General features: G+C 41.1%; 1 long non-coding RNA gene across 1 annotated transcript in view; it reads right to left on the reverse strand.

Moving 5' to 3' along the window:
- LOC147577464 (uncharacterized) overlaps window positions 1–16,785 on the reverse strand; it is a 190,581-nt gene that overhangs the window by 18,383 nt on the left and 155,413 nt on the right. The gene's annotated exons all lie outside the window — the stretch shown is intronic.

Here is a 16,785-nt window from a genome sequence, read left to right on the forward strand (position 1 = left end):
TTTCATTCTAATCCAGGTGTTACCAAACCCCATTGTAAGAACATACAGGGGCCCTCGTATAATGTATGTTGTATAACATTTTTTTATATTACTAAGTGTGTTACAATCATTAATAAGTTTTCAGACACATTTGTACTGTTATTTTAGCAAAGATCTTTTTAATGTTAACACAGTCTCTACCAGGGGACCTTCTAGACATGTTAAATTAGGATTCAGGAGAACCTTTACAATGTTTAGATCTCATCTGCCAATCTATTTCCTCCTTCTGCCTCTCTGTTGCATAGGGCTCAAGAAAGCATATATAACTTGCTCTCATATGGCATAAGGGCTTCTTCTGTTGCACAAGCCTAATATTTTAAAAACAAGTCAAATGGAAATGAAAGAAGACCACCATATTTATCACACTGTTAAGTTCACCCAAGAAGTTTGTTATATGACCACATTAAAAACATAAACAATTTTCAGCATACATTTCAGTCTTTGCCACAGATAATCATAAGCATAACTGCCATCCAAGAAGTCCTTGACTTTGATGGGCCAAAGGAAGGTGCTGTGACGAGCTATAGTGAGGGAGTTTGGGGAATGGAAAATAGAGAATAATCCAACTGGCTAAAGGGGCTAGCTAGGACTTCTCAGTGTTGTGTCAATAATTATGCATAAGGGGTCTATGAGTGCGCAATAGAGATAAATGAGATGAAAAGATTTTAAAAGTCAGGTAAAAATGTGAGCACCAGTTCAAAGCAACACTAACTAATGTGATGTCGCCATAGCATTAAGAAAGGACAAATGGACTCTTCTGCCGAAGAACTGGGTTAAAATCCCAAACCTGCCACTTGCTGGCTCTGTCAGTTGAGTGAATTATTTACCCCGAAAACCTCATTTTCCTCATTTATACACTGACAGTAATCTCTACCTCCTGAGCTGTTTTGAGGGTTAAACGAAAGAGATTGTATGGAAAGGCTTAATAAATTTTACTAATCAACACTATGAAAATAATATCAATTGTTAAGAAAGAAAAAAAGTCCAAAATGGAGCCATTTGGCCCCCAAAACAGCAAGCCAAGACTTAGTTACAGTTTCAACCTATTCCGAGAATGTGACATTTTAACAGTAAATCTGAAATTTCCTTATCAGCATGAGTGATGTTATCAGTATAATTAAAAACCCTGCCTATTCCCTTCCCCAAAAAGATGAAGTCCTGGCCTGAAATAATCCTTCCTTTTCTTTTGTTAATAACCTCTTGCCCCATCTTCCTTTCTATAAAAACCTTCCATTTTGTACAATTCTTCAGAGCTCCCCTCTGCTTGCTAGCTGGGATGCTGCCCAATTCATGAATTGCTTAATAAACCCAATTCGATGTTTAAATTTACTCAGTTGAAATTTTATTCTTTAACACTATAAAATGTCCGTGTTTTTTTTTCTTTCTTTCCTTCTTCTTTTTTTTTTTTTTTTTAGTTGATTTATTTATTTTGAGAGAGAGAGACTGCGCACAAGCATGAGTGGGGGAGAGGCAGAGGGGGAGAGAATCTCAAGCAGGCTCTGTGCCACCAGCGCAGAGCCCGACGCGGGTCTCAAACTCACGAACCATGAGATCCTGATCTGAGCTGCAACCAAGCATTGGTACTTAACTGACTGAGCCACCCACGCACCCCGAGCTGTAAGTTTTATGAAGGTGAAAACCATATCTGTGTTTTTAGCTCGGGTCTACCCCGGTGCCCAGGACTCTATAGGTATTTGTGGACTTAAAAAAAAAAATGAATAACTGAATGAACTGCAACCAATAACTGTAAATAGGAGCTCAAGAAGAGGCGAGTTTTCAGAAAGAAAGCTTAGAAGGAAATTGGGTTATGCAGTTGGCCTTGTTGCCTTGTGTTTTTTTACAAGGATAATAAAAATTCAAAGAATGCAGAGACAAGACATTAACATCTGTATAGCAGAAAGCAAATGCACTGCCATTCAGCTGATGAATGTTTAGAAAGAAGGGTAAACAAGATCCTGTGGATCAGAGCCTGGTGTACTTCCACTCAGAGAAACTCCACTTCATCTGTGTTTCTCAGTAATTCATTGCCCTCAGGGAGAGTCATGTAAATCAATGCACATTTACCAGGAAGGTACAAAAGTGGACTGATAAACTACACACCCAGTGAAGATCTAATCACACATCTTTCAAGATTCCTCCATAGGTGAGGGTTTGTCCACAAGAATCAGCAGGACAAAACAAATGTGGCTACTGGCATTTTTTTCAGGTCATAAATGCGCCTCCCTTCCCCCTTCTGTCTGTTAGGAGTCACTCAGAGCCCCTGCCGTGGAGACCACTTTGAAATGCACTCTGTAGGAAAGTGAAAGGAAATGGAAAGAAAAAGTGAGGTTTCAAGATACTTAGTATCTAATGAAGATAAAAGTGAATGAGAAATGAAAATTCCTTCCAAAAACTGAAGACACATGGTATAGACGTTAAGAGCACAAACTTCAGAATCAGATTTATCAGGGCTGGATTCCTGGCTCCACCGCTTGCTGACCAAGTGACCACATTAAAGTAATTCAAAATGTCTATGCGTCGGCTCCATGGGGGTGACGACATCTCACGGGATGACCTGTGTGTTCCAGGCAACAATACGTGTCATGCACTTGGTGCAAGCATTCAGTACTGACGGGTATTATGTTTACGTTGAGGGAAATGATCTCAGTCTCAGAAATGTAAGCACTCGTCCCCCCCCCCCCCCCCGCTTCAAAATCAATTAATGATAATTTTGCCTTTCTTTCATTTCTCAAATGCCTGATCATTGACAGTTGAATTGTTGCTAATTGAGAAAATGGATGAACCGGAGAAAAAAGAGATGGGGGGTGGGGGGCATTGCTGGATTAGGAAGAGCTCTGCTTTTCATTTCCTGATTAAGCCTTGACTGAAAGGAACTGAACGGCTACGGGTCCAGGAATGTTCACTGTGGGTCTGGAGTCCAACAACCAGGGTTTGAGCGTCACCCCTGCCACTCACTAGCTTTGTTACCCTGCCAAGCTCTTTACCTGTGGACCTCGGTGTCCGCCTCTGCAAAAGGAGAATGGCATTAGTACCTAAGACACAGAGTTGTTGGTGTTTAAATGAAATCTGTGTGTGAAAAGGTTAACCTAACACCTAGCCATCTAAGCAGTCAAGAGAATTCAGAAGCTAATAATAGCAGTTAAGTAGGTCGCCTTGCAATTTGAATCTGCAAGTCTAATACTACTACAGAATTCCTTATAAGGAGTTAATACAGTGAATTCAAACTGAAACGATGTATTATTATTGGCACTACATGTTTTATATCCAGGGTAAAAATTGATACTAATTTCAGCGAAGGTTTTTACAAACCCAGGAGAGACAAGACGCTTCTACTTGATGTCTGATTCCCCCGAACTTCTCCATTATATTGCTCAAACCTTCCTGGCTCTTGGTGAATTTTTTTCCTCCTGATCTTTTATGATGAGACATTTGTCAAATATTTTATACTTTAGTAAATGCCATCATATTAAATATGTTTTACCTCCAAATAACTTCAAATTCCAACTGAAACTAAATATGAAGCTCCTGGGAAGTCTGGAATGTCTAGTGAAGTTACATCAAGCACCACGGACACGTTGGCAGCACAAGCCTTAAGGTGCAACTCAAAGGAAGCTCACCGAGCGTCTTCTAATACCAGGCACTGTGCTAGGCTCTTTACATATTTAATTGAATCTCATAACAACCCTGAAAGGTGAATGCTCTTATGCTTACACTTGAAAAGCAGACCTTGAGACATGAGACAGTTTGCTTAAGATCAGAGAATTAAGAAATGGCAGAGTCAGGGCTAGACTCTTAAGTCTGTCTGACTTCAAAGCCTTTCCTCTTTCTTAAGCCTTACTGCCTCTCCCCAGGAAACTGGGCACCCACTCAAGCCTGTCGGTGGGGGCCACAGCAACCTGCTAGTGACATCAGGGCCCAGGCACCATTGCAGGCAGCACCATGGAATCTAAGGCATACCAGAGGGTGGTGCTGAGGCAGCTGAGAAGCTTCCTGTCCCAGACTGGATTGGCTATGGCACCAGCAGGTCTGCAGGGGAGGCCCACCGAAAGTTCCAGGAAGCTGGAAAGACAAGGCAGAAGGGCAGGTGGAGCCTGACACAGAGAGCTTTACAATGAACCTATTTGGTCCAGAGACTTTCAAGATGTTACTGCTCACAGTGGTGTTTTGTTTTCCTGTTAACAGTGGCACTCTTTTTTCAGATGAACTCTTATGTGCTACCCCTTTATAAATGACTATATACATAAAAGCTCAGATGCTCTGATGTGGGATCAAGGTACAAAGAACCTTTAGACTCTTTAGATTCTTTGCTGGGTTCTGGTAGGTGGTTCAAGAGACACCTCTGTGGATTCATAAGACTCAGTAGTTTGAAAATTACTACACTACTTACTAAGTAAAAAAAAAGAGGTAACTGAAAATTGAAGAACCATTTCACATAATGACATTTTTCTGGAGTGTTTCTGAAAGTGTGCACAAGGATCAAATAATAAATGATGTGTACAAATGCAGATTCCTGCTCCCTAGTCCAAACCTGCTATTTGGGGGAATTCTTGGCCAAAGACTCTGGTTCTTGCCATACCCCAAGTAATTCAGTTTCTCTTTATAAAGCTGTGGCTTGAAAGCTTTAGAACTCAAACAGTTACATCCCTCAGAAAGTTTTTTTATGTTGTGTTTTGTTTTTTGTTGTTTTTTTTTTTTCAATAAAGCCCACAACTTAGTAACAACCTGTCCTTGCTGAGGCCACCAGCTTCCTGCACTTGATCCAGATGATTGACAATGATGTCATCCAATGACAACTTTTCCCTGCTTATGTGAGGGACAGGCTTACTCCAAGATCCAATAAAAATGTGTAAAAGTACAAGCATGCAAAAACTGTCATAATAGAAAGGAAAACGCTTTTGAAAACTCCAACGTATATTTTTTTTCTTCCCTTAATGACAGCTTTCATGCAAATAAAAAAAATCTCAAGCTTTGCATTTCCAGTCTCTCCTGGAAAGAGTTTCTTATACTCTCTGGTGATAGAATTTAGGAATCTGCATTTGGTTCATCCCCTAAGTAATTCTTAGGCACACTGAAACTTAAGAATTAGCGGTCTAAGATAAAAACCATTTTTTAATTGCCTGTGCATCCCAGGCAGGGGAAGGAAGACATTATTTCCACCCTTCGGGCCTCACCCATACCCACATCAATAGGCCTGGCCTGTACCCTTACCCGCCTCTGCCTCCTACTCCTGTGCCCCAAGCCCATTTTGAATGTGGATAATGGACTTGAATGTGGCCACTTTGGTGAAGCTGTTCCTCATTTGTTGGAGCTTGGCTGTGCCACATCCCACATCGTCCTCAAGGACGGATCACCGGTTGGTCTTCTACATTTCTCTTCACCTGGCATTAGGGCTCACTCAACAGCAGCTTCCTGTGTGTGACCTGCAGCTTCCGTGGTGAAGAAGCACGAGGACCTGATCCAGGCCCCCTCACTGCTCACGCCCGTGTCCCCCACCACAGACCATCTGAACCATTCTGACCCCTGCATCCTTCAGAAGACTGCTTGTGGGCTCTGCCTTGCCCAGGGGTTAAACGGGAGGGTGGGTCCCCCAGATTCTCCGTGGATTTTCAACAATCCTGATCAGAAAAGGTTTCAGTTCCTCCCCATATTTTTAATGTTGTGGTGCTGTCATCCAGTCTTCACACTGCTCTGCCTCCTTCGGGAAATGTTCTATTTAGGATTCAGTTAGGTGGAGAAGCATATGTCTCCCTCCTGCTACATGTGTCCTTTCACGGTGTGATGGAGTAAAGGTGTCTGGGCAGCACTGGGCATTTTCACAGCCATCTTGTGAAACTCCAACACGGCCAGCAGGATCTCCTCCAGAGAGCTTTCCATCACTGTGGTGTTGAAATGATCACACTCAGCCATGCTCTGGGTTACACATGCAATTTAACTTCCTTCACAGAGGCAAGGAAAGTTAGGGTTTCTCTTCTTCATGGTGTTGTTGTTGTTGCTGATACAGGAGAGAATTGGAACCACCCTATGTGACTCTTACATCTCTACACCTTTCTCCACACTCACCCCCCCACACCGTCTCTTAGTATTGCATCACAGCTGTGGGAAACTCCCCCTGTGGACAGACATGGTGATTCATTCCACTCATATCTGTCATTTTCAAAGAAGTTTCAAAAAGTTCGAGTTTCCATCTTTCGGCTAACAGGGAACTGCCCAACTGTACTCTGAAAAGAGTCTAAATTGGTTTGTTTCTGAAACAGACTGAAGCCATTTCCTGTAGATAACCATGACTTTGAACTTCATAAAAGTCAACAAACCCCTATGGATGACACATCTATAAATGCAAAAATTCCTGCAAAAGGTGGGAGGCTGTACAAGGTGGTCTTCTCAAGTACTTTCTAGCACCAAGACCGATGCATCCGTGAACTTCTCTCCTTTTGTCTCATCTCACCCCCTTTCCAGCAAGGCCTTCACAAAGATTTCCCTATTCCCTATTCTCAGAGCAGCATGGGGATTGTAGCCTCTACCGCAGGTTTAGTGTGAGGTAGTGCTCACTCGGGTTAAGAGTAGACACAAGGGGTCCCGTGGGTAGAATGTGTACTCTTTCTCAATGAAAGGGATTTCTTTATCTCACTGCGTATGTGTTCTGCTTCCTGTCCTCCCCATCTTTTATCAAATGGATGTTCTCAGTTCATCTCCTTAAATGTGATTTTATACCCTTTTCGTTCTTTTAGTTGTTTATTCATCCTTTCTTTAAACAAGTGTTCACAGAATACCTTCATATGTGTGGCACAGTGCTAGGTGTTGCAGATTCAAAGATGAGTTAGTTTCTTTTTTTTTTTAATGTTTATTTATTTTTGAGAGAGAGAGAGAGAGAGAGAGAGAGAGAGAGAGAGAGAGAATCTGAAGCAGGTTCCAGGCTCTGAGCTGTCAGCACACAGCCCAATGTGGGGCTCGAACTCACGGACCATGAGATCATGACCTGAGCCGAAGTCGGATGCTTAACCAACTGAGCCACCCAGGCGCCCCAAGATGAGTTAGTTTCATGTAGCTAATGGCATAGATAGGTAGGTAAGCCTTCATCAAGAAACCTACAACACATAACCGCAGATTAGAGCAAGAGCCCTAAAAGAAAGGCTCACCATTCCAGATGAGTCTGTAACCACAGCACATGACTGCACCGGCTCTGAGTGATATTAAGCAATATGAGAAAAGTTGAACTCTAAGAGATTCACTGGCACAATTGGACAAGCCAGACAAAACTCCTCATCAAAAGCTTGTCTGAAGACCCTTGTAATCTGCCACATTGTGAAGCACTCTCCAAACAGAATAGTTAATTAGTGCTTGGTGGAGACAGGTGAACTCATGTGCTAGGAAGAAGCCAGCATCTTCTTCCCAGCCTCTTAATTGATTGTATTGTCACTGTATCAAGTCTTGCCTGACAGCTGTCAAGATTCAGTGAACTACAGGAACAAAGTAATGTGACAGCTCTGAAGACTACAGAAGAAAGTCCTAAGATAGAATGATCTCATACAAATGCAATTCCTGCATCACTCCCGTTTCAGGTAGTCTGGGCAGATCCCAAACTTCTTCAAGCAGTGGTAGCTCAGGTATAGGGCAGATTGCCAAGAGAGACTTTGCCAAACTAAATTCCCCATTGGCACCTTAGTAGAGATGCTAAAGGGAAGGAAGCATGTTAGAGGGAAATGCTATAAATGACAAGGACAGAAGTAGATGAGAAGAGGAAGGACTGTATACAATAAGGTGGTGCTGTCTCTTCCTTCCCACTGATGCATTTGTCCAGGTAGATCTGTGTATTTATCATGTGGCTATCAGAAGCACTGAAATCCGATTTGATTCACTATTTCAAAATGGTAATTAATTGGCTCATGTATTAGAAAAGTTCAAGAGTAGGTCTAGTTCCAGTCAAAGGCTGAAATGATGAAAGCTAGACTTAGTGCCTAATTTTCTTCTCTCCTTCCTTATCTCTACCTTCCTCTGGAGTGACCTCACTCACAGATAGGCCTCATCCACAGAGTAGCACCCGGCAGTTGCAGACTGAGATCTTCTAAGATGAAAGAGAGTTTCTCCCCCTCGATAATACCAGAAAATCCTGGGGAAGGGTTCTCATTGACCCAGTCGGTTACCTTCCCTTCCCTAAACAAATCCAGATGAACAAGGTTTTAACCAGTTTTGCTTAGGTTTCATGGCCTTTGCTGGAGCCTGTGATTATTGCTAGACTCACTATGCACCATGGCTGAGAGTGATGTGGGGAGATTCTGGAAAAGGAAACCAGAGAGCTATTAATAGAATAGGGAATGGAGCTACTTACTCTGCTATGTGCTAATGTTAGTGCTTACAACAGAATGGAGGGTTTTCCTGGTAAGAACCAGAGGGTTTTCCAAGTGGGTAAAGACAGAATCGACTGCTCAACTGCTCATCTGGAAAAGTAAAGTCCTCTGTCAAAATTTGTGACTTAGGATAAGATAGTCAAAATCACATCAGATAAGGTCCCGGAAGAAATACTGGAGAAGACAAATAGCATTATTCTTAAATGGAGGACAAATGTGATGAACTCACAGATTTTTCTATTTCTCATTTCATGATGACTTACACTCAGAAGACACTCAATAAATATTTTTATTTGATTTCTGTGATTTGATACTCAGAGCGAAAATTAATCTCCATGCAGTTATAAGAGAACTAATTAAGGCAACCGAGTTATTGCTAAGATGCCTAATCAATAAAACCTGCAGGTGTCCTTTCAATTAGATTAGGAAATTAATGAATATACATTTTTCCCTCAATTTTCTGTGCCAACTTAAAATTTCTCCCAAGCTTTAAATGATTTCATTTTGTTTTCATAGAAAGGAAAAGATTACAGACACTTTAAGGTGTTATCGGGACTAATCTCATGTTTCTAAATAGGCTCATATCTAACACCATCCCAGAAACATGCTTATGACAAGGACTGAATGACACGACCAAATACTCCACTGTTAAGTTCTCGCCCCCATCCAAAAAAAATTACCTAAGCATATACCCCAAATTAGCTGGTTCAGCCACACTGGATTCTATCATATTTCCTAGCATCCATAGGCACAAATAAATGTTTACTGAATTAAGAGATGAAATGATAATGGCTGAAAATGCCATACTGACCATTCCAAAGCCCAGGACTAGTCAGTTTTTAAACACGGGCCCCGTAGCCGCATCATGGTTGAAGAGTAAAAAAACCAAGGTCTTTGGGGCTAAGGAGTTTTGGATTAAAATCTCTAACCTCTATCACTTTGGGTTAATCACTTTGTCTTCTGAGCTTCAAATTCTTCATATGTAAAATATAACAACACCAACAATAGCTTTAGAGCTTTTACAAGGATTTGATGAGATGTTATATACAAAGTGGCTGGGACAAAATACAACCTTAAAGATGGTTGCTATATTTATATTTTTCAAGGTCTTCATAAAGTTTCATATTTATACATGTTTGCAATGTCTCCAAAATCACCCCTGAATCAAGATATTACATCTATAACCCACTAGGTCACAAATGTTTTGAGTATCTCTCTGTATGTAGAAAAAACCCAAAACTTGATTAAATGAAATTTCATTGTCAGAATTATATTAGCCATTGATGACCTCTAACCATTTTTTAAAAGAAGATACTATTTTTGTGTATGTATATGAACATGCACACATTTATAACAAATATATATGTGTGTATATAAAACCATACTGCTTTACTAGTATTGAATGCAAATTTATTTCACTCACTCTTATCTGTGTGTAATGGGAAGGGAAAAAATAAACTGAAATACACACACAACTGAGACTTTATGAATCAGGATTAGGCTTTATATTTAAAGATGGAGCCAGTTTTTTTGTTACATGGAGCCAAATTGTGCAAAAATGTTGTTAGAGTGTGTTTGTTTTTTAACGTCGTTTTATCAAGTCATTGCTAAGTAGAAGAAAGCCATAGTAGACTGATATAACCTAAATATATCAGGAGAAGCTTAACTCACTGTTCAAGATAAATTACTTTATAAGGTGTTTTTTTCCTATCTGTATCTACAGCGACATCCTGGAAGTTACATACTTGTCCAAAGATTTTATTGACCGATATATCAAATCAGAATGTAAACAAATTCTTGAATTTATTTAAAATTGTGTAGGGACATCTGAACATGAGTATTGTTTGTGGTATTTATTTAAGAAATGGAATTGGATTATCATTATGTGATGTCAATGGATTGTAATATAATTTAGGCCAATAAAATGTAATTTCACAGCCCCAGATATTATTGTTGAATACTCAACAAGAAGAGCTTTCATTTCACTAAAGTTTTATGCTTTGACTTTTTTCTTTTTGTTTGTTTTCTAGGTGCTAATTTTAATTTTTATTTAGGAAGGAACAGTGTAAATCTTACCTGTATTCAGGAGTGTGTCTCATACATACAGACAAGGCAAAAAGATAAGCTGTTTAAATACTGTTTAATATTAATGGAGGGAGTGTATTAAAGATATAATATTAGGGGCGCCTGGGTGGTTCAGTCGGTTAAGTGTCCGACTTTAGCTCAGGTCATGATCTCACAGTCCGTGAATTCGAGCCCCGAGTCGGGCTCTGTGCTGACAGCTCGGAGCCTGGAGCCTGCTTCAGATTCTGTGTCTCCCTTTCTATCTGCCCCTCCCCTGCTCATGCTCAGTCTCTTTCTATCTCAAAAATAAATAAAACATTAAAAAAATTTTTTTTTAAAAAAGATACAATACTATATGCATTTTGTGTATCATTAAGTCTTGAAAATTTAATCTTGTTTTTTTTTTTGTTTTTTTAAAAGAAATACCCATACACAAAAGTTATTCACATTTGCTCTGGAAAGGGGAAGAATAACTTTATCAGCCCCAAACTATCATTTGCACTTAAAATTCAGTACAGACAAATGAAAGAAGCAGTGAATTTGATCTTGGTCACCCCACCTAAGAATTTAATATGGAACATATAGATTCATTAAGGAAAATCTGTGATTTCAAAGCTTCTGGTTGTTCTCCGTGGTCCCAAAGGGAAGTTATTCTGTTAAGGAGAGCAACGTTCATAGAAATTTTCATTATTAAAGGTAAGACACAGTACTTAGCCTAGAGAGGACTCAGAGAAAAGAGAGGATGATGGAAAAGGGGGCTAAGTACACAGAAAGTAGGATCTGGCCAAATGGGTGTAACCATGTGCATGGAGAGAGATAGCCAGTCAAAGCCTCCTGCAGTCGACACTGTAATGCCCCTTCAGATCCCCTTTTAGAAAACACTTATTCTAGCTGGTAGGAGGACTACTGACAGAAAGCACTCAGCTGTCAGTTGTCTTTGAAAACAGGCTAGACTAAAGAGCATTACCTCACCCAGTGGTATCCTTCTGAAGCAACTCAGCTCCAATGAAACAGTGGTATAAAGGACTGTCCATTTTTCCCCAACTTGAGGTAACTTAGAAGGGCCATTCCAGGTTCAGAGTTCTCCACGGAGTCTTCTGAAGCCTTCACGGAGATGCATCACAGCTGAACCTGTCTGCCTAATATTGCTTCTCTACCTCTCCTCCCACAGCCCTTCCAAGAGGACTCCCATCCTGCACACCGGATTTTGTCTAAGATTCTGCTTTCTAAAGAACTCCTCCTGCAACATACCTCTGTGGTGGGGCTGGAAGAAGGATTTAAAGAATGTTGAAATGAATAGTTGATCTTAAATGATTTCTTTACTGTAATTTCAATCCATTATTTCTAATTCTTGAGTAAAAGCATGATACACAGGACCTTCGTGATTGTCTCATGCCTTGAAGAATAAAGGACAGAGGTGTCTCTCCCTACTTGGGCCACAAAAATGTAACAATTAATACACCAGTGGTAATCTGGGACTTTGGTTGGGAGGCTGAGTTCAGAGAAAAAGCTGACAGACCATCGACCACGGTAGAAGATAAGTACCATCCCACATTGCCCTTCTGGGGGAAATCATGACTTTCCAAGGTTAGGCGGGTTGGAGGGCTGAATCTGTCTATGTGGACATTAAAGAAAATGGTGGGTCCAGGGGAGTGAAGAGACGCTATCCTTTGTAAATGAAGGTGATTAGTGATCCTTAGTAGACAGGTCTACACCAAGTTGATTTTCCAGCCATTTTTTTTTTTTTTTAAATAAATTCGTATGGTCATTCCCACCTTGCTCAGGAACACAGCCTGGGGGCATTGTAGGAGAGTCTTCCAGGGTAACCACACCCACAGCTGGGGTTCCATTAACATAAACTGCTAACCACATTGAGTAATACGATTCTGCAGATTTCTAGACCACTGAAAAATAATTTCCTAAAATGCAGATTTAGTGCAATAAAGTCTTCCTGTGTTGTTTCTCCTGCTCTTCTCCCTGCATCTCACAAAAGTGCTTGCGGACTCAAGACATTTGGAAAATTAGCTCCAGAGAAGCCTCAAGGCCTCAGGTATGTTTTCATCAGCCTCCTCTCCTTTTGACAGAAGTTGTAGATTGATTTACCTCAAATTGTATCTACCAGGATCCACATCTTGGAGGCTTAAAATCATTGGAAAAATGGTACTGGTATCAGGAATTTTAATAAATGCTGCTGGTAATGTATTCTAAGCTCTATTTTTAAGACGAATTCATAATAAAATTGTTCATATTTGTTTCCTTGGAATTGGCAAAAGGTAAATTTTCAATGGTACAATCAACTTCTTCCTTTAAAAAAAATGTTTTTTAAGTTTATTTTTTGAGTGAGTGAGAGAGAGAGGGAAGGGCCAGAGAGAGAAGGAGAGAGAGAGAATCCCAAGCACACCCCGCAAAGTCAGCCCAGAGCTGGATGCGGGTCTTGAACTCACAAACCGTGAGATCAAGACCTAAGCAGAAATCAAGAGTCTGGACGCTTAACCCACTGAGCCCCCCAGGCGCCCCTCTGCCTTTTTAACTGACATATCTTGGGCTCTCACCCAGTAAATGTCTGCATGGGATCACAGTCAAAACTGACATCAGGTGTATCAGAGAATAACAAAAGTATTTTCTATAAATTTCTTGTAAGAGCTAGTTCAGGGGTTTTACCCAGTGCACTACACAGAAAGGTTCCCAGAAATGAATTTTAAGTTACATAATACCAGCTACTGCTAAAAGTTCCTTCTATTCTATTATCCATGTTTTCTCTCTTTTCTGTTCATCCTTCCATGTCTGTTCCTGAGCTAATGCGCTCAGGGTGTAATTTCTCCAGTTAGGGCATCCCATGTGACTACCACATCCAGTTATCAGGAAAACCTCTCCTTCTCTGGTCTTCTCTCTTTTCTCCGCCAACCGCATGGCCCATTATTTGCTTAACCCCTTTGCTTCCCTGCCCTCCTTAATATCCTACCTGCCCTTACACTCAGCCTTCACCCAGGTTGTAAGTGAGGGGCAGTGTAAAGTACCAAGTAAAGGTCTCGCTGTGGTGTCGTCTAACTTCAGGGTGGAGTGCCACCTTGGCCCCACTGCCAAGATGGGCCTTGACTGTGTACTAACCCAAGTTCTTTTATTAAATAGTGTCTCTTTCCCTGACTTGAGTTACATTACCAAAGGCCTATTTCAGTTAACCTAGCTAAATATATGGCAGGCTCAGGAAAAGAAAAAGGATTCATCTCACCACATGAAGAGAGCACGTTTTAAAGAGTTTTTAGGCCACAGATTTATGAAGTCTGCTACACAATTTATAATACAGTTTCAAAGGCAAAAATGCAAGCACACTATGAAACAATTGATTTACACACAGACTCTTGAAATTTAAGCCTGTGAAGTGCTTGTGGCTCTAATGGAATCTTTGTCATTGCTCTCGAAAACTACCCCGGTGACCGTGTTGGGTTGATGAAGGAGGAAAAACGTTTAGGCGGGGGAAGGGGCAGAGTGTTATCAATGAAATGAAGGGAGGGATGTGGCAAATAATTAGAGAAACGTCACAAAAGCGGAAGTGGGTTTGGCTGAGTGACATAGATTGCCTAGTGCTTGAGACCCATTCCATGACTCAAATCAGAAATCGAACTGGTTCTTTCAGTACAAATAAATCATGGGTTGATGGGTTAATAGGTTAATATTCACTGCTCTAAGGTCCTTACATTTAAAATCCATGTAAATAGCAGAAAAATGCTATTCTAGTTCAGTTTTTATATTTCTGTGCACTCTTGACCTAGATCGATAGACAGACAGACAGACAGACAACTATCGCGGCACTGGTAGACCCAGGTTACATCTGAGCTCCCTAAGGCAGCCTGTGGTTTCACTCTTCTGTCCCGAGGCTGCTCTCAGCCTTTGCTGCAACCTGACTCCCAAGGCCCTTCTTCCCCCAAACCTACAAATCCAATCCTGTGAACGCAAAGTCAAAGGAGATTTCACTGAAGCTTCCGCAGGAACTAGAAGGAAAGGTTTCCTTTTCTATTTTTCTTCCCACTCTGGCTGCTCTCTCCCAGTCCCCTCCAACTCGACATAGCACTGCCTGTCCCACTTCGCTCCAGTTAACTTCACTCCTGGAGGTCCCCACGCACAACCACTGCTGGGGCCAGTACTGCCATTTCCACCCAATTTGAGGAATTACACTCTTGGGCTTCTTCAAATTGCATTCTCACACACTACCACATGTGGCAAACAGCCTGAGCGAATTAGCTCAGGGACAGACATGGAAGCAGCATTCTAGGGTAGAATCTGTTTGCCACAGAAGCTCACAGGTCACAGAAGGCACATGGGTTGTAAATAAGAGTCTTTGTTAAGGGGTGCCTGGGTGGCTCAGTCGGTTAAGCGTCCATTCTTGATTTTGGCTCAGGTCATGATCTCAGAGTTCGAGATTTTGAGCCCCGCATGGGACTCTGTGCTGGCAGTGCAATGTCTGCTTGGGATTCTCTCTCTCCCTCTCTCTCTGCCCTTCCCCTGCTCATGCTAACTCTTTCTAAATAAATAAACAAATAAATAAATAAATAAATAAATAAATAAATAAATAAATATATTTATATATACAGACATTTATATATATATGAGTTCTTATGGGGAGCTTGGGGAGCTCAGTCTTTTAAGCATCCAACTTCGGCTCAGGTCATGATCTCACAGTCCGTGAGTTCGAGCCTGCTGTCGGGCTCCGTGCTGACAGCTAGGAGCCTGGAGCCTGCTTCGGATTCTGTGTCTCCCTCTCTCTCTGCCCCTCCCCTGCTCGCATTCTGTCTCTTTCTCTCTCTCTCTTAAAAATAAATAAAATGTTAAAAGAAAGAGAGAGAGTTCCTGTTAAAATCCAAGTAAAACCCACATGGAAGGACAAATACTAGGAAGTAAGGTGACTCCCATAATAATTCACCTGGCCAGGCAGGATATTTTTAGACAGGTACAAATTTAAGATAGGAAGCTCCCGCTGCTGGGGCACCAAAAGTGTTAGAACAGGCTTTCCTGGCTCTGCCCTCCAAATGCACCAGGGACAGATAATAACTAGAACTCTTCTGAAGTCTTAAGAAGTGTGTACAGCCTCATTTCTCAAATTCTAAGACAAATATTAACACTGTAAAGCAGACACAGATAAGGGTTACTAAGCCCTATCGTGATTTATTAAAACAAAACAATCCAGGCAAGGGATAACCTTCTATTTTGACCTCCAGGCTACATTAAGGATGTAAAAATGTTGTCATTATTAGCCTGCACAAATATCATGGCTGAATGATAATCATGCCAACATTTATCTCACTCGAAGAAATCATCTCATTATTTGAGCAGTTCTTCAAGTTATCTGGACTGGTCTCCCACACATATGTCTACTCACGTTTTCCCTTCGCCCATGATATTGCCAGTGCTGATATGTCTGAGATAAATAGGTATGGAGATCAGCAGATAGATACAGACAAATTTCCCAGAAATTAAAAAGCAGCTTTTACTTACAGGATTATTTCCCCCTTGTGGGTCTCTGAAAAGATTTAGCATGCTTTGGCCCAGGAGAGGAAGGATAGTCAGCACTTCAGCTCTGACTGGTGCCCCAATGTCTTTGGGCAAGGTTGGAAGTGACTTTTCTCCTTACCATCATGGAGCTTCACAGCTCAATAGCCAAAGTGGAAGAAAGGAGAAAAAAATAAATGAGGAAAAATACAACTGAACAGGAATAGAAAAGTGAATTCTGGTTCTCCCTCCTTTCAACACAGCCAGAGGCTAACAAAGTATTCTGCTTTATGTTAAGAAGTGCTCCCCAAAGAAAGTGTTTTGCCTCCAACTGTGAAACTGATTGATGTTCTTAAAACCCTAGAGTAATCTCTCCTGGTTCTGAACTTGCTGTGATAGAGGAGGGGCAGGAAAAGGAGGAGGGGGTATATGTAGAAAGGGACATTTTCAAAGGAAACATTTTTCGTGATTTATTCTCTGCAAAGCACAGGTGAGTCAGAACATGTAAGGACAGAAACATAAGTAAACATGCTAACGGCACATTCCATTTACAAAGAGTGTGTATATGTGGTGGGGGAGGAATCCAACTCTTCAAAAGGATCCGCGGACAATCTGAAAAATGTTGATCCAAATCTATTTCATGTCTCAGGTCACAGCATCGTTAAAGCTGGATTCAGCAGATCCAGTGGATGACTCCGCTCTCTATTCCCTCTTCCCCCCAATGTCTCAAACTGTGGGAACAGATAATCATTCAGGAGCCTGGACAAATATTGTGTATTTCATAAAAGTAAACACAGAGCATTAAATGTCAACTCATAAATGCTTTTCTGTGAAGATGGGATGCCATGCTAAT

Source organism: Puma concolor, chromosome C2 (genome assembly GCF_028749965.1).
Source record: "Puma concolor isolate L17-30 chromosome C2, mPumCon1.1.hap2, whole genome shotgun sequence".
NCBI lineage: Eukaryota > Metazoa > Chordata > Mammalia > Carnivora > Felidae > Puma > Puma concolor.